The sequence below is a fragment of the Heterocephalus glaber genome, unplaced genomic scaffold, assembly GCF_053883595.1.
Source record: "Heterocephalus glaber isolate CG9 unplaced genomic scaffold, H.glaber_assembly_v1.0 deba00001547, whole genome shotgun sequence".
Lineage (NCBI taxonomy): Eukaryota > Metazoa > Chordata > Mammalia > Rodentia > Bathyergidae > Heterocephalus > Heterocephalus glaber.
The window spans coordinates 2,526,031-2,541,000 of record NW_028258340.1 but is presented as its reverse complement, the minus strand read 5'-3'; the positions used below and the strand labels follow the sequence as shown (position 1 = coordinate 2,541,000).

Here is a 14,970-nt window from a genome sequence, read left to right as displayed (position 1 = left end):
CATGGTAGTGCAAATGTACTAGAAGTGGGAGATTTTCTACAAATCCAGCATGCATCTTTGTTAAAGTTTTTAGAATATTGCTGGGCTCAGTCAAGGAAAACATTGCTTCCCTCATTGGAGAATGGTATAAGAGTTAGAAAAAAAATGATTTGTCTGACTTTGATTTTAGACTGGTAATCAAAATTTTTTGTGTCTATAAGTTATAGGTGTAGCTACAGACTGCCAGCAGGGACTGGTGCAGTATTTGGAGACCTCCTTTTATATTTAGCCAAGCTTTTAATTTAATATTATTCTCTCTCTCTCTCTCTCTCTCTCTCTCTCTCTCTCTCTCTCTCTCTCTCTTTCCAGAGTCTGTCAAAAACATGTATACACAATAGCCAACTTAGTTTTTTTATATATAACATTGGTTGGGATGAGGCTCAATAAGGCTCTGGGTAAAAACTGAAGAAACTACCCAACAGTGGAGTAAACTGAAGCAAACTACTTCAGGTGGCTGATTTTTTGGCCACAGAGAGGGGTTTGGTCCAGTAATTTCTCAGACCCAAAGGCCCTCACTTATGGGAACTTTTACAAATAGATATTATTTTAATATTAGAAATTTAGTTCTTAGTCAATTCAAGAACTCAATCTCAAACCTTTATGTATATTAATAGTTTATGAAAACGATTTAATAAACCAAATATATTACCTTGTATAAGCCTTAAGAAGACTTGAGTTTACATTTAGCAACTGATAACTTAGACGTTGAACATTTATAAGCAAATCTCAATATTTACTTATTTACTCACCTTAACCATTATTTTACATGTCTCATGAGAATCAAAGAATAGCACAGTTGACATATTTAAGATATATATATATATATATGTACCAGGGATCAATCTCAGGACCTTGAGCTTGCAAGGCAAGTGTGGTGCCACTGAGCTAAATCCCCGGCCCTAAGCTATATATTTTTTTTAACCAAAGAAAATCTCTTAGGTTATTGTACATAGACAACAATAAACATTGTATTTCTAAAAGCAAGTTTTTATAAATATTATTTTGATTGGCTAACGACCTGGATGGAAACATCTCATCAATTTTAAAGACATCTTTATTTTTGCCAACTGATTTTAATTAACTCACTGTTAAGCCATGTGAACAAAAAGCATTTGGGCTACATTATGAGTGTCCAATGTAAGGAGAACTTTTGGAGGGTAATATATACTTGAAAATCAACACAGAAACACACATATTAATCTAAATCATATATAATCTCTATGTTACTTGAAGGCTCTTATTTGCAAGTCTCCTGTAAGCCTTGAGTATATTAACCTTCACCCTGTAATGTTTTGAGTTTGACTATCCCTAAAAATTTGTACAATCAATTTTTTGTTTGAAAAAGCCCTAACCAAACCAGAAGTCTATAAGGGCAAAAAATAAAAATGAAAATAAATTGTTGAGCTCAAAAAAATTTTTTTAATGAAGTAAGTACTTTTAACCAACTATTAAAACATATTAACAGGGAGATAAACAGACAAGATAACATACATAAAACTACTTTATTAAATTAAATTGCACTTTTATATATGCTGGCCATGCTGAATTATAATAATCTTTTTTATAGTTGTAGGTTTATAACTATAAATAAAATAGAATTTTTTCTAAGGTCTGTCAATTAGCTCTCCTTTTTATGAATATAACAGTATTAATACATTAAGCTACTCTGAGTATCTTTCTTGTTAGTTAAATGCTATATAGACTTATAACCAATAAGATTCAGAAGGGGAAAAGAAAGAAGAGCTTAGAGGCCTTGTCATTTTACTCTCTAATTTACCTTTGGAGAAAAATCAACTTTTAAAATCTTTTATCCTAAATTGGTCCCAAGTTTATAAATTACAACCTGAAGGTAATGTTTGGGGGACAGAGATTTAGTTACTCTTAATCGTAGAAGATCTACCATATGCTTTTAAAATCTCTTTTGTGTGCATGTGGAAAGAGATAAAGAAAATAAAAAAGAAAGACAGGATGCTTTCCTGAGTTCAAGAAGCCAGAGCTGCCTGCCTCACCCCAGGGGTCCCGCCATGTGGAGCAGTGGGACAACCCAAACTGGGCTAGGCCACATGTACAACCCTCCCAATGCCAGGGTCAAGCTACACTAGAACTGCCCAGGATGGCAGCTTTGCCCTGTTCTCCGTGCTCACAGAACTCAAAAGGGTGAAAATGTCTGAAGCACACATCAGTAAAAACAGAGGCCATGTGCTTCCCCTTACTGCTCCCACGTGGTGGGACACACGAGGCCTCTCCATTGTCCAGTTCCCTGCCTCTCCCTGACAAGTAATATCAGAAAAAAAGTGAAAGGATTTGAGACAGGGAGAAAGAAGAAAAAAAAGAAAGAAAAGCCTTTTGGCTGAGCTTACCAGATTTGAAGTCTCTGCAGTCTCCATGATTCTTTATACATCACTTCCTGGTCATCAAGATAAATGTCACCGGGCAGGGTCTGAGAGTCTCTGAGGCTAAAATAAAGAATTACCCAACTCTTCTTGTAAAATTAGTTTGTGGGTTCACTGACTTTTGTCGTGGAAAAAGAGTTTTCAGGACACATCAGTGAGAAGCAAGAGAAAGGTTTATTAGAGATATAGGATACACTAAAGAGGGGAGTGTTGATGCTCAAAAAAATGAGAAACATTATGAGCTGGAGCTGGATACATTTAAGGGAATGTCTTCAATGCAAGCCATCTACATGTGTTTGAAGTTGAGATATGCTGCCAAACAATATTATTGCTTCCTGAGGATGGAAAAAAGTACAATTTACCTGTAAAAAGGACAGGTTAAGAGCCCAGATTTACAGGGTTATTGTAAAATGACCTTTAGGAATTTTTTGAGTAAGTTTCCTAAAAGGAAAAAAGGCTTTGAGTAACTTTTGTGTGTTACAGCTGCAGTTTTTCTTAAAAGTACAATTTCAAAATCTCAATTTTTAGGCCCCCTTTTTACCTAGTTGTTATATCTTCTATCCTACTTGAGACTGACCCAATAAGGGTAAGGAGAGGTTGCTTATATATAAGAAAATAAAGGCAGGTTCACACATAAACAATGTCAGACTTTGTGTTTAGTCATGTGTAGGGGAGGGCCTCCTTGGATGGAGTCATCCAGATGGTTTGAGGAGTTGAGTCATCTGGAATGGACCTGTGACCAAAGCTTGCTACCCAAAACAAATGTCTCCCAGAGCAGCTATGGGGTACCTGCTATAGCCATGGCTGACTATAAGGAATTTGGGGAAACCATGGAATAAAAAAAATAGAGTATTCTTGAGGAACATGAGGCCTTCTCTTTTGTCTCTGTTGTCTAGTTCCGTGCCAGTAAAACTAAGTTCTTACTGGTGGAACTAAAGGGCAGGGTATTTGAACACCTCCTGCAATGAAAGCCACAGACTCCAACTATTCTTACCTGAAGCTCAAATAATTTCTCAAGAATAAATGTTTCTCAATTTATTTTCTACCTTTATGTAATTCCGAAGCCCTAATTTATTGTTGTTGTTTTTAAGATAGGGTCTGTTTTAGTCACTTGTTTTGTCACTAGTACAAAATAACTGACAACTGTAACTTGAAGGAAGAGAAGTTTATTTTGGCTCACAGGTTCAGTCCATGGTCGGCTTGCTCCAAGGCATGAAGGACATGATAGAAGTAGTACAGTTAGAAACAATGGAGATGAGGAAGTCACTCTCTTCTACCTATTTATTTTTAAACAAAACCCTAGGGCCATTTCTCCTTCCATTGTCCTAAGAAAGGTAGAGAATAACAAAACAAACAACAACAACAACAACAACAACAAAAACAAGAAATCTCTTATGCTGTAGGCAAGTGCACAGGTAGGTTCATTGGATCTCCCAGCCTTACTTCCAGTGACCTTCACCCTACTCTAACCTGATTAAGGGTTCATGAGTAGGCACTACATCTCATGCATGTAATTAAGATCAGAATGGATTCTGGGATGGGCATGCATGTTGAGAGCCCCTAAGATGACACAGCACCGTGTCAATCATACCTATAGACTCAGGTATGAGGATGGGGTGCATATTCTTTAAATTCCAAAAGCCTGATTTATCTGGGGGCTGCTGTGTGCAGTGCTTTTACTTTCCTCTCATCCTGGTACTACTTTTCTGTGTGTATCATATTTTTGTCAGCATAAACTTGCCCTGAGCACATCTTCCCATGATCTTCAATAAATGTAGTTGCTTTCCACTTGCCAATGGGTATGTGCATGCAATTCGTTGCTTGTCATACACAAGAGCCTGGGTTATACCTGCCGAGTCCATCACTCAATAACAGAAGGGTAGGACAGAGGAAAGGTTGCTTATGGCATGGTGGCCAGGAAGCAGAGAGAAGGGAGAAGCTGGGAAGAAATATAAATCCTTCCAGATAATCCCGTTTTGACTAGGCCCCACCTAACAACAGCACATTCAGAGGCTGCACTCACCAGAGAAAGAATTCACTTAATGGGCATAGTGCCCCCATGATTCAATCACCTTTCAAAAGCACCACCTCTTGGTTGATGGAGCTTTGGGGGATATCTAGATATAAACCATAACAAGGTCTCATTATACAGCTCAGGCTGGCTTTGAATTATGTAGCCTAGCCCAAGGTAGTCTCAAACTTGGGATCCTCCTGCCTCAGTCTCCTGAATGCTGGGATTACAGGCATGTGCCACCATGCCTGGCACCTAAAATGGTTGTTTTGATATTTTTGCATAGTTTTATACTTGTTCTTTACTGAGAGGATTCATTAATATCTTCATAACCTAAAATCTTTCCCTTGTTTTGTTTTGAATGACACTCTAAGTACCTCTTAGTCTCTCTTATACCTTCTTGTGCCATAAATATCAGAAGGATCTACATTTCATGCCCTGGCTTAACTGGATTTCAGGTTGCTCTACCCAGGTAGTTCATTCCCATGAGCCAAACTTCCATCCAATTCAACTCTCCTTACTCGCCTCATGGAGCCTGGAAGCTTTAGTTCCTATAGAGTGATATTTTCCCTGCGTAGAATGATTTTTTTCACATGGAGAATCTTCTGCATGACAATGGGATGACTTTTACAGTTGTGTGCTACATAATGATGCCTCAGTCAATCATGAACTGCATATTACAGCCCCATTAGATTAAAATGGTGCTGATTAAAATGTATCATCTAATGATGTCATAACTGTCATAATGTTAGAGTGAAATACATTAGTTTCATCTTTATGGTGATGTTAGCATAACATGATAATAGATGACTATATTATATTTATGATACTATATTTTAAAATCATATTTTAGAGTATATTCCTTCTACTTATTAAAAGTGTTTGCTGTAAAACATGTCCTGTTACACCAACAGCAACTCTATGCATCTTGTGTTCTCTGCATGAATTGATTGCATAAAGAGGCCACGTGGAGTGACTGATCTATTATACCATCTAGGTTTGTGTAAGTACTCTAGGATGTTCATACATCCACAAAATTGCCTAAAGACACAATTCTTAGATTCTTTAAGACTTATTCCCTTTGTTAAAGACACATGACTGTATATCCAATTAGTAAACATTTTAAATAATTTTACTGGAAGGAACCTAAAATTTGGAACACTTTTATCCAAGACTAGAAACCTGGTGACTCTAGGTATGAATAGGAGGTAGAGAAATAGTTAACTTGGATTGCATAGAGAACATAAAATTTGAGGCAGACTAATGTACAAGGACCTTTAAAAAAAGGCATGCAAATTAACATAAGACTATAAAGCCCATAGCTATAACCTTCAATTCACAATGTAAGAAAATGTCCATAATGTCTGGTCAGGTTGTGGCATGAATCCTAAACATTCCAGGAAGATAATATTTACTGTTGCCCTTCAGGCATGTAGATAGGAACTGGGATAAGAAAAGTTATTTTGAAAGTAGTAGCTGTAGAATGGGAGGGAGGCCTTGGAGCTAACTGAATTGTGTTATGGTGAGTTTTATTGGAGAAATATTCTTCCACTTTAAGTAAAACAATATTTTATGGTGGTTTACAGCATATTATCTGGAATCAAATGCAATTACACACATGAGGGAACCAGAAAGATTCTCTCTTTAACTTCCCTTTCTCATATCATCCTTAGACACCTGATATATTTGTGCAAGGCATCTGGTAACTCCATTCAGAGAGATATATTTTTACCACCAATTCACAACTAAGAGAAACTTTAAGTCTAACCAATTTACATAGTTAAAGAGCCAGGAAAGCATAAGAGATACTTTTTTGAGAAAGTGGGGATAGTGGTGTCTTGGGGGTATCAACAAGACAGTGGGGAGTCCCACTTAATTTCTTTCCATAGTCTTACAGATCCTACTAGAATTCTACTGAAGCCAGGAGCAGGGTTTACCTGGGCTAGCTTGAAGTTGTAGGGTAGGTAGTAGAAAGGGAGGGGACACTTTCAAGACTGGGGAGGACAGCTATTTATTTTTTAAAAGGTTCTTGAAGGAAGGGGGGGGAGAGAGAGAGAGAGAGAGAGAGAAGGTATGATGGAACTACAAAACTGCATTACAAATTACTAATTATCTTCATAAATTTTCAGATCAGTTTGAATTCATTGAGATGGATCATGTGGTGGCTGGTATTACCCAATTCATAGGAGTACAGGAAGTCTTTAATTCATAAAAGTATCCACTGAATGCCTAGAATCTTTGAATCTTTTCAGCATTTTGCTAAATGCCATTAATTCTACACTCTGAAAGTCTTTGTCTTTTTGACATCAGCATTCAAAGGAAACTCTGAAATGCATTATAAATATAATGTACCTCATTTCCTTGCTTTTTGAGATACCACTTTCCTATTCTGAAATTGATATACATTTTTAAATCAGCTTATTAATTTAATGAGGTACCATTACTTATTTCTTTGAACACCTCTTATTAAATCAAAGCTGTGTCTTACAGTCTGTGAGACCTTACAATGGAAGAAACAGTGAAAAAGTTAGGAGCATGAATTCTGGTCAGGCAGAACTAAGTTTCAATACTTTATTAACTAAAGCTTCTGTGACCTGGGGCCAGATCTTTTCTTTTCTTTTCTTCATTCTTTTTTGAGGTACTCAGCATCAAACCCAGGGGCATTATACCATAGAACCACATCCCCCCGCCCTTTAATTTTGAGACAGTCTTGCTATGTTGCCTGGGCTGGCCTTGAACTTGAGATCCTCCTGTTTCAGTCTCCCAAGTAGCTGGGGTTACAGCTATGAGCCATCATAGCAGGCTACTTCATTATATTAAGCCCCAGCTTTCTCATTGGCAAAATTGATATAATAAGATCTATTTTGTAGGGATTTGAGAATTAAATGAGGTAGAAATGAACATTCTATTATTATAAGCTCTTATGATATACTCATTTTTCTTTCCTCTTTCAGCCTTTGTTGACAAGTATTATCCAACGTATTCCCCAAAAATCAGGCATAGAGAAAATTTATCAAACTCCACTAGTACATTGTATATTGAAGATCTTCTTATATTCAGCACCATATTAGGCACTCTCAGAAAAGTTGCAGAATCATGGCATGATGTCTGCCCCTTAAGAGCCTATGACCTAGATGAGGACAGAAGATAAATGATTAGAGAATATGTGTTTTTATAACTGTTAAATAATTTAGTATGTAGTGATATAAATCAGGTTAAAGTGATTATCATTCCTTGAAAAAAGGGACTTTGGTTTATGGGAATAAAATGAATTCAAGAGTCAGATTAGGGTTCAAATTATGATTCTGCCACTTACTAGCCATGTAACTTTGGGAAAGATAAATAGCTGCCCTGAGCCTCCTCTCAGTTGTTGATAAAGTAGGGGGTCCTATATCTATGTTACAAGGTTGCTATGGAAAGTAGAAATAAAGTCCATGAGCTCTAGCTGGTTCTTAATAAGTAATAGAGATTATTTTATATATCTTTATTTCCTCCATAGCACAGCACCTACCTCAGCAGTCTGTACAGAAATATGTAACCAGCAAATGTTTACTGAACTGAAAAATTAGCATTTCTTCTATATTTTCTTCTTCAGGTTGTTTTATTGACTGCTATCATATGTAGCTTCATAGTGGTCATCCAGGTGAAATAAATTGGTGGACAATTTGTGAGCTGTCATATTTTCAAAATCTATCTATGATCTGGAAAAGATTCATGAATTCAAATTAACTGAAAGGTCATTGTTTTCACTATTTCACTGATGAATATTCTAGCAGACAATTCTAGCAGGAAACTGTAAATTTCCTCCTTGATCTTTACTGTGCTGTATATGTGTTATCTTTTGCCAAATACTCCACACAGGCAAGTGTTTTGCTTTCCATATTAAATGTTCTTGAGAAAAACAACCAATTACAAAGTTAATCAGCGAATTTCCCCATTAAACAGATCATGTTCTGATCACTCTGTCAGAGAAACATTTGATGTATGAAAAAGAACTTTCCAGGCTGGGGGCATAGTTCAGTAGTAGGGAGCTTTTAAGCATGGTGAAGGCCCTGGGTACTATCCCCAGCACAGCAAAAAAAGTAAAAATGAAAAGAAGAAAAAAAAGGAAGAATATTCCTGTAGACTAAAACATATCTCAGGCTCAAGTTTGCACTAAGTAGAGCTAGGAAGGCCTTCTTAATTAATTTCTCTCAAGATATATACATTTCCACGTGTAAGAAATTGTGCCAGGGGCTATGAGGTAAAAAAGACATATAAGAGCTATTCTCTGTTTTCAAAGGTTTTTGGATCACAGAGACACACAATAATATCTGTAACATAAGGCAAAATATCAGGTGGTTTACGAGAGGCACAACATGCTTTGGGAACATGAAAGTTGGACAGGCTCTTTATTGTAGGAGAAACTGGGAAAACTCCTGGTGGAAATGCAACCTAGTTTTTTTGTTTTGTTTTGTTTTTTGTTTTTTTAAGATCTGGAAATTTATTTTAGACTTACTATCTAACATAAACATATTTCCTTATAATCTGTTTCTCCCAAAGGCAATCATTTACTTCTTCAAAATAAATTTGGTTGTTATTCAAAAAACTACAGATATACAGTACTATTACTCTTAAATGAAGTTTTATAAACAGAGGGAAAAGAACACATAATATATCTAATAGGTGCTTCATTTGTCCTCAAAGTCAATCCTTTTGTATGATTTTCAAACTGTGCTAACTTACATAATAAACCACTGGGAAAAACATAAGTTTCCACTGGGAAAAACATAAGTTCAAATACCAAAATGTATTATTCTAGAAGAAAAATATATAAAAATATTGGATGAAGATGTGTCTGTATATATATATACACACATATATATATACATACACACATACACAAACCATGAGTTAGTATGCTCTAGTTCCTATTTAGTTAAGATGAACAAATATATACAAACATCACGCATGCTAAACAAGATAAAGCAAGGTAATATTCAAATGTAAATAGCACTGAATAGTACACATAAATAGATATCACATTCTTATCTTACTAAAGTCAATGTAATGGACTTTGTGGAAAGTAATGTATCTAGTTTTCAGCCTCACAACTTCAAAAGTAATATAAAAATTTTGAAGAACCTTTAAAGTTGAAAAGAATAGCAAAAGATTTTTTAAAAACACATGAAGAACGATTACAGAATTCGAATAGGCATTTTTTGTGAGACAGGGTCTCCCTGTGTAGTTCACAGTGGCCTTGAACTATGTAGTTCAGGCTGACCTCAAACTCACAGCAAAATATTTCTTTAGTCTTTGATTTGTTCTTTTTATTAGGAAAAAATTCCAGCTAATTATAAAGTGATTTTTAAAAATTAACCGGCATGATCCTTTATACATTTTACCAGCTATTTCACGACCCTTAAACTTTGTCCTAAAATACCCCATTCTGGCCAGGTGTGGTGGTACATTCCTGTAATCCCAGCACATGGGAGGCTGAGGCAGGAGGATCACTATGAGTTTGAGGCCAGCCTGGGCCACATAGTGAGTTCAAGGCCAGCCTGAACTACATAGAAAGACCCTCTCTAAAAAAAACCCCAAAAAACAAAGTCTACAAAAAACAATTTAAGTGAAAGAACATAATCTAATAAAACTATACAGTGAAAAAAATATAGACGCTACAGAAAAAAATCAGAAGCACTATATAGAAGAAATTTTCTTATGATCAATAATAAGCAACTGTCCAAAATATTTTTAATATTAGAATTATATGGCAGTCACTGGGCACGGTGACACACACCTGTAATCCCAGCACCCAGGAGGCTAAGGCAGGAGGATTGTCATGAGTTCAAGGTCAGCTTTGGGCTATATAGTGAGTTCAAAGCCAACCTTACATAGCAAGACCCTGTCTCAAAAACAAAACAAAACAAAAAAAACCACCTTCAGTAAATTGAACAAAGTGAAACATTATGAGAATCACCTGAGGAATTTTTTTCTAACTATGTAGTGACTTGCCTCTTTATCCCTTCTAGATTTGGCAAATGTGTAGAGATAAGTAGAAGAATTAAGAAGGGTGAGGAATATATATTATGTTATAAACATTCATATATACATGTATATTATGAAGAAAATTCCCCAGGTGATTCATACAGCTACTGTCTAGCATTTGCTGGGGAATTCTGTTCATAAGTAAATGATATGCTATTATGGCCTAGAAACAATTTTGTCACACATATAAGCTGAAATATAATTTTACCTGTATGAGTGGGAAAATCAACTAAGATACCCTGTAATAAGCTACTATGTCTTCCATTTTACTGATGGAAAAATATCAAAGTTTCATGAAAAGTTATATTTAGGTATGAACTATAAAAAATTGTTTAATATTATCTATAAAATTAGCTTAAAATCCAATTATACAAAAAAACCTTAGTTCCTATCCACTCTACTACTCAAGGGTTTTCATAATAACCGAAAGTTTTACCACAAAAGATTATAAAAGCATTTAAAATACAATTTTATACAATTTTATTTGTACTTTAAAATTTAAACAACTTGCTGGGAACATCCTTATTGAGGTAATGTAGTCGTATTTATTTGAAACTAAACTTTGAGACAGGCTCACTATATTTTTCAAGAGCAAGTAACAAATGTTAGCTGAAAATAGCCAACTTAACAATTATTTGTAACACAGACTTGATTATGTGAGCCTACAGAGCCTCCCCACCTCTGGATTCCCTGTGGAGGAGGGAGTCTTTGTGTGCTTTTCTGTGTTGGTTCCACTGAATTCATTACAATAGAGATGGACATTTGATATTCATAACGATCCAACATCTGAGCAATCTTCTTTCTAGACACACCATGTTTATTCCTCTTTTCTAATTCTTCAGGATCAAATTTCCACCAAGTTTCAGGTTCATGAAACTCTACTCTGTATCCTTTTCCTATTGCCATTTCCACATACGGTTTCATTTCCCAAGCTTGTGTATTAGTGTTGTCTATTATAACTGGAGATGTCCCCTGATCAATAGCTTCTTTTGCTCTGCTCTGGTTCCAGTCATGGGCATCACCAAGCTGATTAACATTATGCCTGTACCCATCTTGATGGTGAAAATAGTCATCAGTGCTGAACACAATGCCATCACAACTCTGACCAAGCAGAATTCTAGACAATGTTGTTTTCCCAGAACCAGGCAGACCTCTTTTTTTTCTTTTTGCACTTTATTAAATTCTTTTATTGGTACATTGTAGTACACAACACAATTACATTTCTCATTGGGAATTGTACCTTTACATAATGCATCTTGGTTCTTATTTTTTCCCCATTCCTAGCCCTCCCTTCACGCCCTCCACCCTTCCCTATTTACAAAGACTTTATTTCCATTTTTTCCATTTCTCAGCATTTTTTCCTTTCCCTTCTTTCCTTTCCCCTGCCCCTCCCACTACCCCTACCCCTTTGGACCTTTTCTTCCTATTTTACATTATCAATTATTCATTCTAATCATTGGTACACTTTAGGTATACAATATAATGACATTCCTCATTGGAAATTTTCACCTTTACATAATCTCTCTTGGTTCTTATTTTTCACCCTTACCCAGCCCTCCCTTCAACCCTCCATTCCTCCCTATTTACAAAGATTTTGTTTCTATTTTTCCATTTTCTCATATTAATCCCACTCCCTTCTATCCTTTCCCCTAGCCCTCCCACTTCCTTCCCCTTTGCCCCTTTTCTTCCTATTTCACATGACCTATTATACATTTAGTCCTTATTTACACTTTCAGTTTCTCACACTTAATAGAATAAGTAATTTCTGCAATTTATTTAACTTTTCTTCTTGAAACTGCTGGTTCACAAACCTGTCCATTCCATTATGCTTGTCCACAGGAGGCTCTTTCCAGCTTCTTTCTCTGATTTCACATAAACTGTTACTCACATATCCATCTTGCACATTCTAGGCATTTCTAGGGGGATGAACACTACTGCTATTCTCACTACAGTCAGTATATTCATTGTTCTGATCAAAAGTCAAACAATTCCAGTTAACAAGACAACTATTTACATCATACCCAATTTGAATATGATTGTCTTCTTGAGCATGGAAAATACTTGGTGATGGATTTGGTGGAGCACTAAATCTTTGAATATTTAAATGATAGTTAAAACTGGGAAGAGGAGGACCATGGGGTACTATGAAAGGATGCACTGATTCCCATTCAGGCCTGAAGGAAGTAAATGAAGTATCACAAAATGTAGGTATCACTTGTCCATCATAGGTATATTTGCCTGGCTTATTGCCCAAGTACTGTTGATAACCACAATGTGGCTGAAGAGTACTATTAAGATCTTTAGTTGCTTCATTAGATCTTAAGACATCATTATTATAGCCCTCATAATATAGAAGAAGTTGTTCCTGAGATGGTTCAGATTCCTTACAACTGACTTCTGAATTATCGTTTTCATTTTCAAGTTCTTCAATTTCTTTGTAAAACTGTGATAATTCAGTGTCAATCTCTAATTTTTTGGTGTAAAATTTCCATTTCTTTTCTTGTCTTCCTTTGCCATTTGTATCATCTTGAGTGTCTGTCTCATTCCTTCTTTCATTACATTTCTTTTTCGCTGGGGGTTTGTAAATGGGTCCTATAAATGCTTTACTTGTACTATATATTTCATCATCTGTTGATACTAATGGAGATTTTCCATCCTGTAAAATTTGTGAACCAATAGATTCAATAACATCTAGTCTATTACAAGGCATCTCATTACGCAAAGGTTTCTGCAAATCTATAGTTTGAGTTTTGTCCTCCTGAAGAAAATCAGCACTGCTACGATGTGGGAAAATATAAGCTTATGTGCTGACTTCAATTTTTTATAGCATGGTTCATTTGTTAGTTCTTTTCCAGGTCCCAAGAACCTAGCTTCACTTTCACCACAAGGCATCTTCTTCTACAGGCTCTACATGGACCTTTACTTCACCCCAAAAAGAAATTATCCTACAAGACACGAAACTCCATCAAAATGAAAAAACACTCAAACACCATCACAAAGCAGAGAGGGAGAAACCAAAATCCCAGCCGTCAGACTCAGAGGCAATAACTGCTGCAACCTAGTTTTGATTCTTGATACAGACTCATATGTCCTAAACCTCTATTAGCTACTGAAGGAAATAAATCTTATCCAAATCTTACATCTGCCTTAGGTAGAATTATTCCTACTTTTGTGAATTTGTCAACAAAGCTGGTCCCCCAGATCTGACATTAAAATCTTCAGCAAACTCCTACTTTCTAAAGTTTTCCTTTTATTTCCCTTGTACAGGGTAGCACTCTTCAGTAGGCCAACCCTAAATATATCAGCCTACTTGGTTCCCGATTAATATAAAAATCTGTTAAATGGAGCCTATATTTTCTAAGGATACAACATTATGATTTGGCTTTCTAAACCTGAAACCTATTTTGCCTCATAAAAATATTAATCAATAAAAACATTTCAAAAAGAAAACACAAATATACGTTTTCTTAAAATATGAATATTTAGGGGTAGGGATATAGCTCAGTGGTAGATCACTTGGCTAGCATGTGCAAAGCCCTGGGTTCTATCCCCGTAACTGCAAATTTATATATTTATATATATATTTATGAAATATGTAAAACCAAACACTTACAAAAGCTGCATTTTAAATGCTCCTGTGGAGGATTTTTTTTCCTACAAGATAGGTAAGTTGTCTTCTTAAAATAAATGTTTAATGAAGTTTGGATTAACGATCTCTTCTTGTTCTTTATTTCCTGGTAAATCTTCCTCTAGTAAGCATAGGCATTCATAATTAGGGTCATCTTTCTTAAATTTTTTTCCTCTGCTGATTTGTTGTGAATAAATGCTTTTTAAAACCTATGAAAGGCAAAAGCTAGTGGGAGGTAGTTTCCATGGTGACTTCAGAGTTTGTATTGTTGTTTTCAGACATCATAAATGTGGAGGTTGCTTTTGCTTATTGCTGTGCAGTTCTTCCTCATGGTAAGAAAGATCATAGGGCAGAAGGTGAGGGGGTTATGGGCAGTCTAATAGTCTGGACAGCCTGTGGTGTTCATTTAGAATCATTGTGTCTCTTATGTTGATGTGTCTAACTGTATCATTTGATTCTGAATCTGATCTTGAGTAGCCACTGCTCAGATACCTAGATAAACACACCAGAGAGATACTCAGGTAGCATATGTAAATGGGGTTAGGAAACAGGGCTTGTTGTCACAAATGAATGAAAGTTGATGATGTATCTTCATAAAGCAGAAAGTACATTACTTGTTTTCCAGACTAATTCATTCTGTCTTTAAGTAAAACCATTTTAATGTTTAATGTGAGAAGAGGAAGAGAAAGCCATTGCTTCCTTCAAAGTCAAATTCACATTCATTTCCCTTTACCATTGTAATGGACATATTTAAAAAAACAGTAAAAGAATTGCAGACTGCATGTTATACAGTATCTGTAATAACTTTGTTTATATTATGATAAAGACTTCCAGATAATATGCCCTTATTTAGTTACTGTATTATTTTCGCT

At 35.7% G+C, this 14,970-nt stretch overlaps 1 pseudogene; it reads right to left on the bottom strand.

The window, feature by feature from the left end:
• Positions 1–11,338: 11,338 nt before the first annotated feature.
• Positions 11,339–13,362, bottom strand: LOC101725422 (NEDD4-binding protein 2-like 2; annotated as a pseudogene).
• Between the last annotated feature and the right edge of the window lie 1,608 nt (positions 13,363–14,970).